Source organism: Pleurodeles waltl, chromosome 5 (genome assembly GCF_031143425.1).
Source record: "Pleurodeles waltl isolate 20211129_DDA chromosome 5, aPleWal1.hap1.20221129, whole genome shotgun sequence".
NCBI classification, from domain to species: Eukaryota; Metazoa; Chordata; class Amphibia; order Caudata; family Salamandridae; genus Pleurodeles; species Pleurodeles waltl.
Genome location: NC_090444.1, coordinates 1,668,325,963 through 1,668,345,154, shown reverse-complemented (window position 1 = coordinate 1,668,345,154; position 19,192 = coordinate 1,668,325,963).

Below are 19,192 nucleotides of genomic sequence, written 5' to 3'. Positions count from 1 at the left end.
CAGTGCTAAGGTATTAGTCTTGACTCCCGTAAGGGAACCAAGGCCAATAGCATAGCACAACAGCACCCTCGGAATGCGCACAGCAGGCAGTGCGCATTCCGAGGGTGCTGGGCAGAGGGGCCCCCAGCACTGTGTTTCTTCCAGCCTTTCCATGGCAGAGTCCCCACAACGGAAAGGCTGGCGTAAACAGGAGTCATGATCAGCACGGCACTGCTGAGTTCAGCGCAGCTATTGCTGACCATGAGTCTGACCACCATCAGCCCATCAGAAACCGCTAGTGATGGTGGTCCTCTAGCAGTCCAACCACCAGGGTTGCAATGTAGTGGTACGGCCACCTGGAGTGTGCCATTCCGACTGCCACCGCGAGTCTGGAGGTCCTTGGAATGCCAGACTCGTAATGAGGCCCTTAGATTTTCTTCCTGCCACATCCAAAGTAAGATATTGCCATTTTAACAATACCCTTCTGTACGATACTAATTTCACTGAATGTTTTTGAAGATTATATCCACAAATTCTTCCTTTTGAATGAATCTCTGGAAGTTTCTTTTCAAATCGTCTGGGACTCCTTTGAGGCTGCTTCAAGTGACATCATCTGACCGTATGTTTGTAACAAAAAGAAAGCAGCTATGAAGAAGGCTTTGGACATGATGAAAAATATCAAATCACAGAACTCTGAGAACACTTCTATTTTACATCCAAATCTAAGTCAAGTTTGGATGAATTAATCAGAGCTAAATTTAACAAAATCTCTACAGATCACGCAGCTTCTTACCTACTTAAATCAATTGCTAAATGCTATGGGGGTCAAAACAAAGCAGCTAAGCTATTAGTAAACTATTTTAAAGTTAAAAAAGAATGGACTAAGAGGGATAGTTACAATCTTTTGATGCAAGGCAGTGCCACAAGCTTTCATGCTGCGCTGCGCTGCCCTGCTCCAAAAGAAAAGGTAAGGAATGTGCTGTATTTACAAGATACTGCACATACCTGTCCTATTTCCCTGTGCTGGCACACAATGGGCTGCCATGTGCCAATGTAGGCACCCATGCACCATGGTGCAAGGGTGTCTGCTTTGCAGGGAAGATTTTCTTTCCTGCACAAAAACAATCACAAGAGATATTTTCCTATTTCTATGTGTGCTGCAGAATGCTGCACACATAGAGAAATGAAAGAATGAGGAGAAATAAAGGTATATCTCCTCGTTGTGCCTCCCTTACACTTACCCGGGGGATGTGAAGGCTTTTGACGCCTTCCCAAGTTACAAATCCTTGTAAATCTGGAAATGCATCAAAAACATGGGTGTTGCATAGGAACACCAATGGCAACCCCATGGAATGCCTCTTTGATGTAGAGTAAGGCAACACAGCGACTTGTGCTGAATTGCCTTGCTTCATATCTACAAGGCAATGTAAAGCCACACAAAGTGGCTTTGCATGGCCTTGTAGATATGGGCCTGCAGCCTGCGCACTCTGTGTGCCAAAAAAAGTGACGCAGCACAAGCCTCTTGTAAATATGGACCTAAAATTGAAACAATCTTTACATTTTAGCTGAATTCTTTGACTATAACGAAACTCTATATACTCCACATATTCATCCCACTCATTTTGATATTGGCTGCTACCTATCTATCCTCATTTCATAAGAAATTTGATACCAATACCGATTTCTCCTCTCTTGACAGAGATATTTCACTTCAAGACATTTGTACGACAATTAACTCTATTAAAAAAACACAAAGCTCCTGGGCGAGATGGATTTCCTATTGAATTTTATAATTTTTCTAAAACATTAATCCCTACATTACATAGAAGTTTTTTCAAGATGCTTCAATCTGTCTTATTCCCAAAGAGAATAAAGATCCTAAATTATGTAGAAAAATATCAACCAATTTCCCTAGGCAATTCTGACGATAAAACGTTGACCAAAATCCTTGCTGTATGTTTAGCTCCTTTCCTCCCTAATTTAATAGGTAAAGAGCAATCTTGTTTTGTTAAGGGCAGGCATCTCTCCAATAATACACAAGTTTTTTCAACATTTTTATTAAATCCAAAACGTTTTCACACTGTATCACTGGATGCCGAAAAGGCTTTTGATCAGGTCCATTGGAGATTTCTATTCTCTACTCTTTTGTGGTTTGGATTTGGACAAATATTAATTAGCCTCATTTCTCTTCTATATTCTTCTCCTAAAGCATCAATTTTTGTTGATGGTTTAATTTCCTCTTCTTTTTCTCTACACAGATGAATCAGGAAAAGCTTATTTTTATTCTTGTACTCAAACCATTTTTGTCAATTTTTGTCCTTAAATTTGATGATAAGCACATTAAGGGGGTCATTCTGACCTCGGCGGTAAAAGGCCCTTACCGCCGGTCAGAAGTCCGCCATTCTACCGCCGCGGCCGCGGTAAACCGCCACGGTCATTCTGACCTCCAACTGGCAAACCGCCAAAAACCCGACATCCACGGAAGGCCGCCTCATTAGCGGGCAGCGATAAACTGGAGATGACCAAACCTCCACCGTCACGCCAACACAAACACGCCCATGCCATTCTGACCCACGAATCCACGCGGCGGTCTTTCAACCGCGGTATTCTATTGGCGGACACACCGCTGCGGTCAAAATTCACACACATATACAAAACACAGCCACATTGGACAATTTGAAATACACACACCTGATACACATCCAAACAACACTCCCACACACCCAATTAAATATAAAACACACACCCACATCACCCACAAACCCCTACGACCACAGAGATCTGAGAGAAGGCGCAATACACTGAGAGAGAGCACAGGGAATGCAAAGCACAACACACACAGGAACCCAACATCATCACCCACACCACATCTACGCACACATCACCACGCACATAACCACAAACACCACCCCACACCTCATCCACACCACCCCATGGCACCCCAAAGACACCCCAGGTTCTCGGACCAAGAACTCAGGGTCATGGTGGAGGAAATAATCAGGGTAGAGCCCCAGCTCTTCGGCACACAGGTGCAACACACCACAATAGCCAGGAAGGCAGAGCTATGGCAAAGGATCGTAGACAGGGTCAACGCTGTGGGACAGCATTCCAGAAATCGGGAAGACATCAGAAAGCGATGGAACGACCTACGGGGGAAGGTGCGCTCAATGGTGTCAAGGCACAACATCGCTGTGCAGAAGACTGGCGGCGGACCCCCACCCACTCCACCCCAATTCACAGCATGGGAGCAAGAGGTAGTAAACATCCTGCATCCTGATGGCCTCGCTGGAGTAGGCGGAGGAATGGACTCTGGTAAGTCGATTCTCAACTACTTCACCCCCCCCCCCCAGCATGCCAAACCACACCCCCACCCTCACCCCCAATCTCAACCCCCCAGCACACATCCTCCCTGCCAATGTCTCACCGGCACAACCCACCCTAAACAACACCAACCCCTGAATGCCAACACAAGCCATAGACACCCATCACCTATGCATGACCACTGCACATATCCATCCAGCCCCCCAACCACCCTCACAACACCTCCCACAAGGGAATGCCAGCACTGGGGGACAAGGGCACTCACAAAATGCACGCCATGGCACACACATGAGCAATAACCATACTCTTTTACCCCTGCAGGGCCCGAACGCCAACACACCGCCATGGAGGGTCCAGATTTGTCCATCCCACCCCCAGAACAGGCTCCCAGCGAGGACAGCAGCTCTGTCGACCTAGAACCTGATGACCAGCCCGGACCATCGGGGACCTCTGGACAGTCGGTTCCCCACACACAGATACAGGCCACCGCAGACCCAACCCCCTCTGGGAATATCAGCACAGCCCCCACCCAGCGGGCCCATGCCTCTGTCTCTAGGACGCGTCAATCAGCGGTGTGTCCACCACTACAGGGCACCCAGGCTGACCCAACACCCCAACAACAACAGGGACCTGGGGGCAGAGGTAGTGGGCACACCGTCCAGGGGACAGAGGCCCGGGGAAACAGGGCAACTGGGAGGGCTGCTGTGCGACAGGGGGGGGAGGACAGGCCCAGGAAACCCACTCTCCAAGAGGCCCTCACCACCATCATGGGAGCATACCACCACTCCCAGGAGACGATGGCGACGGTACTGGCCAGGTTCACGGAGATCCAGGCACAGCAGGAGGAACGGTACATGGGGTTCAGCAATGAACTCAGGAACATCGCTACTGCTATGGGGACCATAGTCCAGGCCCTCAACCGGATAGAAAACACATTGCGGGACCATGTGGCACCCCAAAGGGCCCCTGTCACTAGCCAGGACCAGGAACAGCCTACCACCTCCGATGGCGCTAGTGGACAGGAGGCCCCACCACAACGACAGGCCACCAGAACCCCACCTCTTGCTGAAGAACAACCACCCCGCAAGCGGAACCTGAGATCTCACAGGAAGACAGAGTAGGATGCCAAGACCGCCGCCAGCATAAGATCCCCCCTGATGTCATCCCACTGTCCCACATTGTCACCCTGTCCAACCTTGAACTGCCCCTGCTCCACCTTCCACAGGCATATGGACAATGCACCTGTGCGACTGAGAACTGGACTCTGCCATGGACATTACTCCACCCCCACCCATCCCCGTTTTAATATCATGTACCAATATCTAGCACTATAAATAAAACACTCATTGCACTGAAATCATTCAGGAGTCAGCCTGTATTTGTTACAAATGTATTAGACATTACTGTTCAATTATGTTAAGTCAATTTGTGATGACAACATACCGATGTCAATAAGCTTTAGTCCATGGGCTAACCAAGCAGAAGTCACGCAGTGGGTCATACAGCACTGAAAAGGGAAGGGAACATCAAAAATCAGTTAAAATGAACTGTGGGGAAATACACAAAGTAGAGATGCAGGAGGCTTTAAGTAAATGTAAAATGGCGTGGGTGATTCTTACCTGTGTGCTACGGAAAATACTGTTGGATAACTGTGTCCCTGTTGTCTGTGTCGTCCCCGTCGTCTTCCTCCTCTTCACTCTCCACAGGCTCCACAGCTGCTACAACACCACCATCTGGACCATCCTCCTGCAGGAAAGGCACCTGGCGTCGCAATGCAAGATTGTGAAGCACGATGATCTGGCACACCTTCTTTGGTGAGTACATCAGGGATCCACCTGTCATATGCAGGCACCTAAACCTGGCCTTCAGGAGGCCGAAGGTTCTTTCTATAACCCTCCTAGTTCGCCCATGGGCCTCATTGTACCGTTCCTCTGCCCTGGTCCGGGGATTCCTCACTGGGGTCAATAGCCAAGGCAGGTTGGGGTAACCAGAGTCACCAATTAGCCACACACGTTGTCTCTGTAGCACTTCCATCACATAGGGGACGCTGCTATTTCACATAACATACGCGTCATGCACTGACCCAGGGAACTTGGCATTTACATGGGAGATGTACTGGTCAGCCAAACAGACCACCTGGACATTCATAGAATGGTAATTTTTCCTGTTTCTGTACATCTGCTCATCGTCTTTTGGGGGTACTAAAGCCACATGGGTCCCATCAATGGCACCAATGATGTTGGGGATATGTCCAAGGGCATAGAAATCACCCTTCACAGTGGGCAAATCAGCCTCCTCAGGGAAAACAATGTAGCTCCGCATGTGTTTCATCAGGGCAGACAACACTCTGGACAAAATCTTTGAAAACATAGGCTGAGACATGCCAGATGACATGGCCACTGTTGTCTGGAATGAGCCACTTGCCAAAAAATGGAGGACTGACAGAACCTGCACTAGAGGAGGAATCCCTGTGGTTTGGCGGATGGGGGACATCAGGGCTGGCTCCAGCTGGGCACACAGTTCATGTATAGTGGCACGGTCAAGTCGGTAACGTAGTATGATATGGCGTTCTTCCATTGTCGACAGGTCCACCAGCGGTCGGTACACGCGAGGATTCATCCTTCTCCTCGCAAGTCCCAGTGGACGGTGCCTAGGAAGGACAACATGGAGTATGGAGTCAAGCAGATCACAAGTACGTTCACCACAGCTTGCATAGCACACGGTTATCTATGTATTGAAAGGCGTGTATGTGTGGCAATGCAAGGCCTAGGCCTGTGTGACGCAGTTGAAATTAAGCCATGTGGGCCCTTGAAATGGCGGCTGCCTGACCTGTGAAGTGGGACAATGGGATGTGAGGTCAATGCGCTGGCGTGGCACACCGTGGCGGTAGGGTCGAAGACCGCTGTACGAAGCAGCATTGGTTAACATTGAAGCCTATGGGTTTCAGGAGCCAATGACGATGGTACGCACCGCCGCGGCCGTGACCGCCATTTTCTATCTGCTTAATCACTCGAGACCTGATCATCCACAGGAGAGGACCTATACTGCAAGTGCTGCTGTGAACTCGGTCTGGAAGAGACAATGGCTGCTGCGACTGGGGAAAGGGCCCCTGCCTTCACGTCTGAAGAGTTGGAGAAACTTGTGGATGGGGTCCTCCCCCAGTATGCGTTACTCTACGGTCCTCCAGACCAACAGGTAAGTACACTGGGTGCACATTGAATGGGCTATGCCTGTGTTGAGTGGGGTGGATGTAAGATGGTGGGGTGGGGAGCGAATGAGGAGTGCATGTGCCACATGGCAAAGTTGGGGAGGGGGGGGCAATCACATCTAACATGCAGATAAATTATGATATTTCCTTTCCCACCCTGTACATGTCAAATAGGTCAGCGCCCATCAGAAAGTCGACATTTGGCGTGCCATCGCCAAGGAAGTCCGGGCCCTGGGGGTCCACATCAGACGGGGCACCCACTGCCGCAAGAGGTGGGAGGACATCCGCCGCGGGACCAGGAAGACCGCCGAGTCACTGCTGGGGATGGCCTCCCAACCTAGGAGGGGTGCCAGTCGTACCCTGACCCCCCTGATGTCCCGGATCCTGGCGGTGGCCTACCCTGATTTGGATGGGCGCTTGAGGACATCACAGCAGACACAAGGGGGTGAGTATCAGCACATTCTGCTATCTTCATGCGCAGTGGAGGCGTCTGGGTGGGGGAGGAGGGTTGTGGGTGACATTAGGCCAGGGCGCTTTCTGTAGTGTAGTCCTCTCCTTTAGGCATGGCCCAGTGCCCCTGCCTCCACCTCTGTAGGGTGCCAAGTACAGCTATCCATGGTCCAGCATCATCCATGTGTGTATTTGTTGTGCATAGACCTGTAGGCCTGGTCACAAGTACTGAGTAGTATACCCCGATTGTGCAGCGTAGTGCTTGAGGCTCCTGTGTCTGTCCTCTCCGCCAACGGTGTAGACATTGCATGCACTCAACCTGTTTTATTTTTTCTCCCCCCACCCTTTTTCTTAATCTTCTTGCGCATGTGTGCATTAGCATCATCAGGCGGAGGAGAATTGGCATCGGAGCACGAGGGAGCTGCAACTCACAAGGCCCCGGTGGGCCATGGTACAGACACCGAGGGCACCAGTGATACGGAGGGCGAGGGGAGCACCACAACGGGGACCGGTGGTGACACCAGCGACACCGACACGTCCTCGGATGGGAGCTCCCTAGCGGTGGCGGCAACATCCGGGCCCCCCGCCTCTACAGGTACAGCCGCCACCCAGCGCACCAGATCCGCCCTCCCAGCAGCCCCTCAGCCTACGCTCCGTGCCCGCTCGCCCAAGAAGGCAGGCGTCTCCTTCGCCCCAGGCACCTCAGCCCCTGCCCCTGTTACCCCTGCTGCCCTCAGTGAGGAGGTCATTGACCTCCTTCAGACCATCATTGTTGGGCAGACTACCCTTTTGAATGCCATCCAGGGGGTAGAAAGGGAGGTGCATCGGAGCAATGCCTACCTGGAGGGCATTCATTCGGGTCAGGCTGCCCATCAACGATCGTTCAATGCTCTGGCCTCAGCACTGACGGCAGCCATTGTCCCTGTTTCCAGCCTCCCTCTTCTGACTGCCTCCACCCTGTCTCTGTCTCCTGTTCCTCAGCCTATCCCATCCACACCATCAGACCAGCCTGCACACACCTCAACACTCAAGGGCAGCTCATCCAGACACAAGCACCACAGATCACACAAGCAGTCACCCAAGCAACACCCAGATGCAGACATGGCAACAGTCACTACCACCTCTGTGTCCCCCTCCTCCTCGTCTCCCTCCTCCCTCCCTGTGATGTCTACACTCACACCTGCATGCACACCACCATCAGCCAGTGCTTCCATCCCCAGCACACCCTCCACACCAGTCCGCACACGTGCAGTCACCACCCCCACTGCCATTTACACGTCCCCTGTGTCCTCTCCCACTGTGTCTGTCACCCCCTCTTCCAAGACACATAAACGCAGGCAGCCACCCACCCAACAGCCATCCACCTCACGACAGCCTACGTCACAATCACCTGCACCCAAACCCAGCACACCTGACTCTCCTACAACCACATCCTCTTCCTCCACTCCCATCACCACTACTCCCACCCTTTACCTTGGTCCTAAAAAACTTTACCTCTCCAATCTTAACCTCTTTCCCTCCCCTGACCCACCCCCTCCATCTGCTAAGAGTCCCAAGAGCACCTCAGCCACCACCAGCCCAGCTTCGAGTGTCACTGTTGTGCATGGGTTCTGGAGTCCACCCTTTGCCAGCAGTGACACCTCAATCAGCAGCAAGGACACATCCAGCCCCCCCCCCCAGGCAAGAGGACCAGGAAACAAAAGGGCCGCCGTGCGAGGACTGACACGGCTGCCCCCAAGGAGCAAAGTTCACCCACTTCACCAGCCACAACATCTAGGGGAGGCAAGGGCCCGAGAGCCCCATCTAAGGAGCGAAAGGGCAGCAGGGCGGAGAAGTCAGCCAGCAGGAGCGCGGAGCAGGTGGGCCCCACATGCCACATCCCAGCTGTAAGGGAGGACACCAAAGGGCCCAGGACTCCGTCACCGAAGGGTCCAGAAACATCACGGTCGGAGGGCGACTGAGCAGGGAGTCCAGCCCAGGTCTGGCTCCCTTGACCTACTGGATGAGCACCGCTGAACAGGGCCCGCCGTGCAGAAGAGCACCGCTGAAGAGGGCCCCGCCGTGAAGATAGGCACCGCTGAACAGGGCCCGCCGTGCAGAAGAGCACCGCTGAAGAGGGCCCCGCCGTGAAGATAGGCACCGCTGAAGAGGGCCCCGCCGTGAAGATAGGCACCGCTGAACAGGGCCCCGCCGTGCAGAAGAGCACCTCTGAAGAGGGCCCCGCCGTGAAGATAGGCACCGCTGAACAGGGCCCCGCCGTGAAGGTAGGCACCGCTGAACAGGGCCCCGCCGTGCAGAAGAGCACCGCTGAAGAGGGCCCGCCGTGAAGATAGGCACCGCTGAACAGGGCCCCGCCGTGAAGATAGGCACCGCTGAACAGGGCCCCGCCGTGCAGAAGAGCACCGCTGAAGAGGGCCCCGCCGTGAAGATAGGCACCGCTGAACAGGGCCCCGCCGTGCAGAAGAGCACCGCTGAAGAGGGCCCCGCCGTGAAGATAGGCACCGCTGAACAGGGCCCCGCCGTGCAGAAGAGCACCGCTGAAGAGGGCCCCGCCGTGCAGAAGAGCACCGCTGAAGAGGGCTCCGCCGTGAAGATTGGCACCGCTGAACAGGGCCCCGCCGTGAAGATAGGCACCGCTGAACAGGGCCCCGCCGTGCAGAAGAGCACCGCTGAAGAGGGCCCCGCCGTGAAGATAGGCACCGCTGAACAGGGCCCCGCCGTGAAGATAGGCACCGCTGAACAGGGCCCCACCGTGCAGAAGAGCACCGCTGAAGAGGGCCCCGCCGTGAAGATAGGCACCGCTGAACAGGGCCCCGCCGTGAAGATAGGCACCGCTGAACAGGGCCCCGCCGTGCAGAAGAGCACCGCTGAAGAGGGCCCCGCCGTGAAGATATGCACCGCTGAACAGGGCCCCGCCGTCTCAAGCACCGCTCCACTGGGCCCTTCCTGTCAAGCACCGCTCCGCTGGGCACCGCCGTCTCAAGCACCGCTCCGCTGGGCACCGCCGTCTCAAGCACCGCTCCGCTGGGCCCTTCCTGTCAAGCACCGCTCCGCTGGGCACCGCCGTCTCAAGCACCGCTCCGCTGGGCACCGCCGTCTCAAGCACCGCGCCGCTGGGCCCCGCCGTCTCAAGCACCGCTCCGCTGGGCACCGCCGTCTCAAGCACCGCTCCGCTGGGCACCGCCGTCTCAAGCACCGCTCCGCTGGGCACCGCCGTCTCAAGCACCGCTCCGCTGGGCCCTTCCTGTCAAGCACCGCTCTGCTGGGCACCGCCGTCTCAAGCACCGCTCCGCTGGGCACCGCCGTCTCAAGCACCGCTCCGCTGGGCCCCACCGTCTCAAGCACCGCTCCGCTGGGCCCCGCCGTCTCAAGCACCGCTCCGCTGGGCACCGCCGTCTCAAGCACCGCTCCGCTGGGTCCTTCCTGTCAAGCACCGCTCCGCTGGGCACCGCCGTTTCAAGCACCGCTCCGCTGGGCACCGCCGTCTCAAGCACCGCTCCGCTGGGCCCCGCCGTCTCAAGCACCGCTCCGCTGGGCCCCGCCGTCTCAATCATCGCTCCGCTGGGCACCGCCGTCTCAAGCACCGCTCCGCTGGGCCCTTCCTGTCAAGCACCGCTCCGCTGGTCCCCGCCGTCTCAAGCACCGCTCCGCTGGGCACCGCCGTCTCAAGCACCGCTCCGCTGGGCCCTTCCTGTCAAGCACCACTCCGCTGGGCCCCGCCGTCTCAAGCACCGCTCCGCTGGGCCCTTCCTGTCAAGCACTGTTTATGGTTCACCGTGCCCACCATGCCTCCTCCTTGACCAGTGGAGACTGTCATCCACCTGATGGACTGTGGCTTTGCACTCCCCAGGATGGCACAGTGGGCAGCCCACCCACTGTAGAGACTTGAGAGACTGTGGCTTTGCACTCCCCAGGATGGCACAGTGGGCAACCCACCCACTGTAGAGACTTGAGAGACTGTGGCTTTGCATTCCCCAGGATGGCACAGTGGGCAGCCCACCCACTGTAGAGACTTGAGAGACTGTGGCTTTGCACTCCCCAGGATGGCACAGTGGGCAACCCACCCACTGTAGAGACTTGAGAGACTGTGGCTTTGCACTCCCCAGGATGGCACAGTGGGCAGCCCACACACTGTAGAGACTTGAGAGACTGTGGCTTTGCACTCCCCAGGATGGCACAGTGGGCATGGTGGCCCCTTCGTGGATCTGGCGTCGTGGACTCATGTGGCTGTGGTGCCCCCCCCCTTCCCTTCCCCCTGAGGTGCCTGTAGTTTTTTCATCAGATGCCCCTGCAGTGTTCTCTCCAAAGGACTCAGGTCTCCTGTGTGGGCTTTGCCCTTGTGTCGCTACACTGTGGCCCACGGACTATTCTATTTCATTTTGATGTACAGGACTAATTGCCTCGGTTCTCCATGGCAGTGTATATAGTATTATTTTGGTATGGATATTTTGCATAGTTGACCTATATTTATCAGAGCCTATTTTGTACATACATTTTTCTTCACAATTTAATGATGTCTTTGCATTTTTCCGGGGGGTTTGGGTGGTGTCACTGTGCATTGTTGCTCTGCATTGGTGTGTACATAGTTTGGGGGGGTGGGGGTCGCATATGTGTGTGGCCGTAACCTTTCCTCCTCCCCCCTCCCGTGTGTCGTAGGTGCAGTACTCACCGTTGTCGTCTGCGCCGGCGTTCGTACTCGTGGTAGATGAGAAGGTAGACGAGAGCAGGTAGGATGTTTAATTCGGGTTCCATGCTGTCCTCCGTACTCGTGGAGTGTGTTTTGGTGAGCGTTTTCACGTTCGTGGTCTGTTTCTGCCGTGTTTTTATCGGCGGGGCTCCCGCCCCGGAAAAGGTGGCGGATTGGTGAGTTATGATAGTGTGGGCGGTACATTGTCTGCCGCCTGCCTGTTGGCGGTGACCGCCACGCTGTTTGTCTGTACCGCCGTGGCGGTCGGAGTGTTAATGTGGCGGGCTGTGTTGGCGTTCCCGCCAGGGTCGGAATTCCATTTTTTCTATCGCCGGCCTGTTGGCGGGTTGGCCGCCGCTTTATCACCGACCGCCAGGGTTAGAATGACCCCCTTAATCTGTTATTATGCAATTGTGTAGAGAATTGAATGTATTTAATATATAGTTGCATCACCATATCGTAACTGTTTCCATTATGCTATTTGTTTTATTTCTATTTCAATAACATTTATTTTTTATAAACATAAATAACTATGGCGGTCATTACAACATTGGCGGTAAAAGCCACTTACCACCGTGCAGAAGACCGCCAACACACCGCCGTGACCGCGGAAATCCGCCACAGCTATTATGACCCACAGCACGGAATCCGCCAAAAGCAGACACCCACACAAGTCCGTCACACCAAAGGTTAGTGATAAACTGGCGAAAACAAATCATCCACCGTCACGCCAACAGAAATACGCCCACACTATCACGACACACGAATCCACGCGGCGGTCTTTCAACTGCGGTATTCCATTGGCGGTACACACTGCCGCGCTCAAAATACACACACATTTACAAAACACAGCCACATTGGACAATTCAAAATACACACACCTGATACACATACACATACACACACCACTCCCACTCACCCAATACAATATAAAACACACACCCACATCACCCACAAACCCCTACGACAACATTACCGAGAGAAGGCCAGAGAGAGACACTACAAACTACTACCAAGCATCCACAGGCACAAAATACCATCACCCACAGAACTTCCACGCACCTCACACAACACACCACTACATATCAGCACACTTATCACCACACACACCACCCCACACATCACCCACACCACCCCATGGCAAAGACACCCCAGGTTCTCTGAGGAGGAGCTCAGGGTCATGGTGGAGGAAATCGTCCGGGTAGAGCCACAGCTATTCGGATCACAGGTGCAGCACACCTCCATAGCTAGGAAGATGGAGCTATGGCGAAGAATAGTGGACAGGGTCCAAGAAATAGGGATGACATCAGGAAGAGGTGGAACGACCTACGGGGGAAGGTGCATTCCGTGGTCTTAAGACACCACCTTGCGGTTCAGCGGACTGGCGGCAGACCCCCACCTCCTCCCCCACAACTAACAACATGGGAGGAGCAAGTCTGCATCCTGAGGGACTTGCAGGAGTAGATGGAGGAATGGACTCTGGTATGTCAATTCCTAACTATTACATCCCCCACCCTACTTGCATGCTATCAAATACCCCCACCCTCACCCACACCCCTATCACTCCAACTCCTCACAAATGTCCCAACATCACAAACCACTAATCCTAACACCAAGCCCTGCATGCACCAACAAAGCATGGACACCCATCACCAAAGCATGGCCACTTCACATACCCATACACTCCCCTAAACCACCATCACACAAGGTCCACACAGGAATGCAAGCACTGGAGTACACGGTCACCCACCTATTGCACACCATAGAACACACAGATGTAATAAACATCCTTTTATACCCCTGCAGGACCCCTACCCAACGTCAGTGGAAAGGAGGGTCCAATCATGTCCACACCACCAACAGAAGAGGCCCACAGTGATGACAGCACCTCTGTCCAACTGGATCTAGATGACCAGCCCGGCCCATCGGGGACCGATGGACAGTCGGTTCCTCTCACACAGTCACAGGCCACCACAGAGCTTCCCCCCTCTAGAAACACCAGCACAGCACCCACCCAGCGGGCCCATACCTCTGTCCCCAGGACACGTCAAGCAGCAGTGTGTCCACCACTAACCCAGGCTAACCCACCACCCCAACAACAACAGGGACCTGGGGGCAGTGGTAGTGGGCACACGGTCCAGGGGACGGAGGCCCAGGAACACAGGGGAACTAGGAGGGCTGCTGTGCGACAGGGGGAGGACAGGCCAAGGGAACCCACTCTCCACGAGGCCCTCTCCTCCATCATGGGAGCCTACCACCACTCCCAGGAGATGATGGTAACGGTACTGGCCAAGTTTCAGGAGACCCAGCGCCTGCAGGAGGAACAGTATTTGGGCTTCAGGGAGGAACTCAGAACCATCAATTCCACCCTGGGCACCATCGTAGGGGTGCTGAAGGAAGTACTCAACACCAGGAGGGACACTGTGGCACAACAAGGGGCCCCTGACACTAGCATGGATGATGATCTGCCCACCACCTCCGCCAGCGCTAGTGGACAGGACGCCCCGCCACAGGACCACCACACCAGCACCCCACCCCCTGCAGAGGGAGAATCACCCGGCAAACGGTCCCTGAGATCCAGGACAAAGACAGAGAACGATGCCAAGACCCCCGCCAAGAAATGAGACCACCCTGAATGTAATCTTTCTGTCCTACTTCGTCACTCTGTCCATCCTCAAACTGCCCCAGCTCCACTTCCTATGCCCCTTTGGGCAATGCACCTGTGAGACTAATAGACTAGACTCTGCCATGGACATTCCACCACCATCCCCCCTCACCATTTGACAACCCCCTCCAATATTGAGCACTTCAATAAACACCCTTTAAGCACAAAGCAATCTGGAGTCAGTCTGTGATTTCGAAATAGTGTATTAGCAATTACAGTGACAAAATGCTCTTTCAATTGTAATGTCAACATACCTATGGCACACAGCTCTAGTCCATGAGGAAACAAAGCAGATGTCACACAGTGGGACCCACATCTGTGAAATCGTAAGGGAAAGTGACAACTCAGTGACCATACACTGGGTGAAAACTACAGACAGTAGAGAGGTAGTAGTGTTAAAGTACATGTAGTAGGCAGGTCTGTACTCTTACCTGTGTCTCACTGGAAATATTGCAGGATCACCGAGTTCCTGTTGTCCATGTCTTCTGTCCACAGGCTCCACAGCTGTAACAACAACGCCATCTGGACCATCCTTCTGCAGAAAAGGCACCTGTTGTCGCAAAGCTAAGTTGTGAAGCATACAGCAGGCCACGATGATGTGGCACACCTTCTTTGGTGAGTAGAACAGGGACCCACCTGTCATATGTAGGCACCTGAACCTGGTCTTCAGGAGGCCGAAGGTCCGTTCTATAATCTGCCGAGTTCGCCCATGGGCCTCATTGTAGCGTTCCTCTGCCCTTGTCCTGGGATTCCTCACTGGGGTCAGTAGCCATGGCAGGTTGGGGTAACCAGAGTCACCTGCAAATGCCGATGGACAACTGTTAGACACACTCTAACCTGTAGGGATATCCCCAGACCCAGACAACCATTCCCACTGTCTTGCTTCCAGGTGCTCACCTAATAGCCACACACGGTGCCTCTGGAGTTGACCCATCACATAAGGGATGCTGCTATTCCGCAGGATGTAGGCGCCATGCACTGAGCCAGGGAACTTGGCATTCAAATGGGAGATGTACTGGTCTGCCAAACACACCATCTGCACATTCATGGAATGATAACTCTTCCGGTTTCTGTACACCTGTTTACTCCTGCAGGGGGACCAAAGCCACATGTGTCCCATCAATGGCACCTATGATGTTGGGGATATGTCCCTGGGCATAGAAATCACCTTTCACTGTAGGCAAATCCTCCACCTGAGGGAAAACGATGTAGCTCTGCATGTGTTTCAGCAGGGCAGACAACACTCTGGACAACACGTTGGAAAACATAGGCTGGGACATCCCTGATGCTATGGCCACTGTTGTTTGAAATGACCCACTTGCAAGGAAATGGAGTACTGACAGCACCTGCACTTGAGGGGGGATTCCTGTGGGATGGCGGATAGCTGACATCAGGTCTGGCTCCAGCTGGGTACACAGTTCCTGGATTGTGGCACGGTCAAGCCTGTAGGTGATGATCACATGTCTTTCCTCCATTGTCGACAGGTCCACCAGCTGTCTGTACACCGGAGGATGCCGCCATCTCCTCACATGTCCCAGTGGACGGTGCCTATGAAGGACAACAGCGAGCACAGAGTCAACCAACTCAGAGGTACGTACCCACAGCTTACACAGAACACGATTCATAATCCGAAAAGTGGCCTGTATGTGTGACACAGTTAAAAATTAAGCCATGTGGGCCCCTGAAATGGCGGCTGCCTGACCTCTAGAGTGGGACAATGGAATGTGAGGTAACTGCGCTGGCATTGTAGACCGTCGTGGTAGGCGGTCGAAGACCGCGGCGCAATGCTGCGTTGGTTAACATTGGACCCTATGGGTCCCAGGAGCCAATGACGATGTACGCCGGCGGTGACGGTACGCACCGCCGCGGACGTGACTGTCATTTTCTATCTGTTCAGTCACTCGATACCTGATCTTCGACAGGAGAGGACCTACACTGTAAGTGCTGCTGTGACCTCGGTCTGGAAGAGACAATGGCTCGAGTGTCTGTGGAAAGGGCCTCTGCCTTCACATCAGAGGAGTTGGAGAAACTCGTGGATGGGGTCCTCCCCCAGTACACGCTACTCTATGGTCCTCCAGACAAACAGGTAAGTACACTGGGAGCATGCTGTATGGGCTATGCCTGTGTGGAGAGGGGTGGATGAAAGATGGGGAAGAGATTGAGGCGCGCATGAAACGACGATGAATGCATGTGCCACATGGCAAGGGTAGGGATGGGGGCCAATGACTGTGACGGTGCAGTTGGTAATAAAGTTTCTCTTCCCCCTGTACAATTCATGTAGGTCAGCGCCCACAAGAAAAAAGATATTAAGCATGCCATCGCCAAGGACGTCCGGACCCTGGGGTCTACCACAGACGGAGCACCCACTGCCGGAAAAGATGGGAGGACATTCGCCGCTGGAGCAAGAAGACGGCGGAGGCTCAGCTGGGGATGACCTCCCAACGTGGGAGGGGTGCCCGTCGCACCATGACCCCCCTGATGTTCAGGATCCTGGCGGTGGCGTACCCGGAGTTGGATGGGCGCTTGGGGGCATCACAGCAGCCACAAGGGGGTGAGTACACTCTCATCCTGCTGATTTTGCATGCAGTGGAGGTGTCTGGGTGGTGGAGGTGGGCTGTGGTTTTTCCTAGGCCAGGGCGAGTTTAGTAAGCAAGGTCCCTCCGTAAGGCAGGCCATGTGGCACCCCACCCCTCCTCAGTAGAGTGCCAAGTACACCTAGTCATGCCCCTGTGTCATCCATGTGTGCAGATTTCGTCCATAGCCTTGTAGGCTATGTCCCAGGGATTGAACTGTGGAGCCCAAGAGCGCGGCGTAGTGCAGGGGGCTTCTGTGTCTGTCGTGTCCGCCTACGGTAGCGGTAATGCATGCACTCAACATGTCTTTCTTCTGTCGTCCCCCCCCTTTTTGTGGTCTCCCTGTTCTTGTGTGCATTAGCATCATCAGGCTGAGGAGCAGTGGCACCGGAGCACGACGGAGCTGCATCCCACATGGCCCTGGAGGGCGACACTACAGAGTCGGATTTCACCATTGAGACGGAGGGCGAGGGGAGCTCCACGGTGGGGACCGGAGCTGACACCTGTGACACGGACTCGTCCTCTGATGGGAGCTCCCTTGTGGTGGCGGCAACATCTGTGCCCCCCGCATCTACAGGTACAGCCACCACCCCCCCTACCAGCACCGCACTCCCAGCAGCCCCTCAGCCTTTGCCCCGTGCCAGCTCACCCAGGAGGGTGGGCATCACCTTTGCCCCAGGCACCTCAGGCCCTGCCCCAGTCACCCCTGCTGCCCTCATTGAGGAGGCCATTGACCTCCTCAGGTCCCTCACTGTTGGGCAGTCTACCATTTTGAATGTCATCCAGGGTGTAGAAAGGCAGTTGCAACAAACAAATGCATTCCTGGAGGGCATTCATTCTGGTCAGGTGGCTCTTCAGCGAGCTTTTCAGGCTCTGGCCTCAGCACTGATGGCAGCCATTGTCCCTGTCTCTAGCCTCCCCCCTCCAACTTCTTCCACCCAGACCCAATCCCCTGTACCCCAGCCTATCCCAAGCACACCTTCATACCAGCATGCACACATGTCAACACACAAGGGAAGCTCTGGCAAACATAAGCACCGCACATCCCACAGGCACTCACGCAAGCATCAGACACATGCAGACACACCAACATCCACTGCCTCCACTGTGTCCCCCTCCTCCTTGTCTCCCTCCTCCCTCCCTGTCTCGTCTACACTCATACCTGCATGCACTACATCTACAGCCATCACCAGCACACACACCCCGCTCACGTGCAGTCACCACCCCCACTACCATTCACACGTCCCCTGTGTCCTCTCCCAGTGTGTCTGTGACGCCACCTCCCAAGATACAAAAACGCAGGCACACACCCACCCAACTGCCATCCACCTCACGACAGCCTCCAGCGCATGCACCTTCACCCAAAGTCACCAAACGTACACCTCCTACAACCACAACCTCTTCCTCCACTCCCAAACCCCCTCCAGCTACGCGTTCCAGTGTCTCCAAAAAGCTTTTCCTGTCCAACCTTGACCTCTTCCCACACCTCCCCCACCCCGTCCGTCACCTAGGGCCTGACTCTCCAGGTCTCAACCTAGCACCTCAGCCACAACATCTCCGGGACCAGTGGTGCCTGTAGTCACCGGAATCTGGAGTGCACCGGCCACCAGGGCAGCCAGTGTGGCACGGAGCCACAGCACAGACAGTCCCCCACCTTTCAAGCATCAAAAGTTGGCCAGTGCCCGGGAGGGGGAAGACTCCAGCCACCAAAGCCGCTCCCAGGGGTCCAGGTGGGAGTGTGGAGTCAGCTGCGACACCTTCCAAGGTGGGGAAGGGACACAAGAAACCCGGCAAGTCTGGGAAGAGCAGCACAGCGGAGATGGCCGCCATCATCCCCGCGCCCAGGAGGCCACGGCCAGCACCTGCCCTGCTGCCCAAGAGGCCACCGCCATCATCCCCGCGGTCCAGGAGGCCAGCACCTGCCCTGCTGCCCAAGAGGCCACCGCCATCATCCCCGCTGCCCAGGAGGCCACCGCCAGCACAAGCCCCGCTGGGCTAGAGAGGACCGCCAGCAGCTGAGTCACTGCAAAGGAGCCCGCCGCTACAAGCACCGCTGAACAGGCCACGCAGGTACAAGCACCGCTGAACAGGGCACCGCCGCCTCAAGCACCGCTGGCAAGGACACCGCCGATACAAGCACCACTGAACAGGGCACCGCCGCTACAAGCACCGCTGAACAGGGCACCGCCGCCTCAAGCACCGCTGAACAGGGCACCGCCGCCTCAAGCACCGCTGAACAGGGCACCGCCGCAACAAGCACCGCTGCCAAGGACACCGCCGCCTCAAGCACAGCTGAACAGGGCACCGCC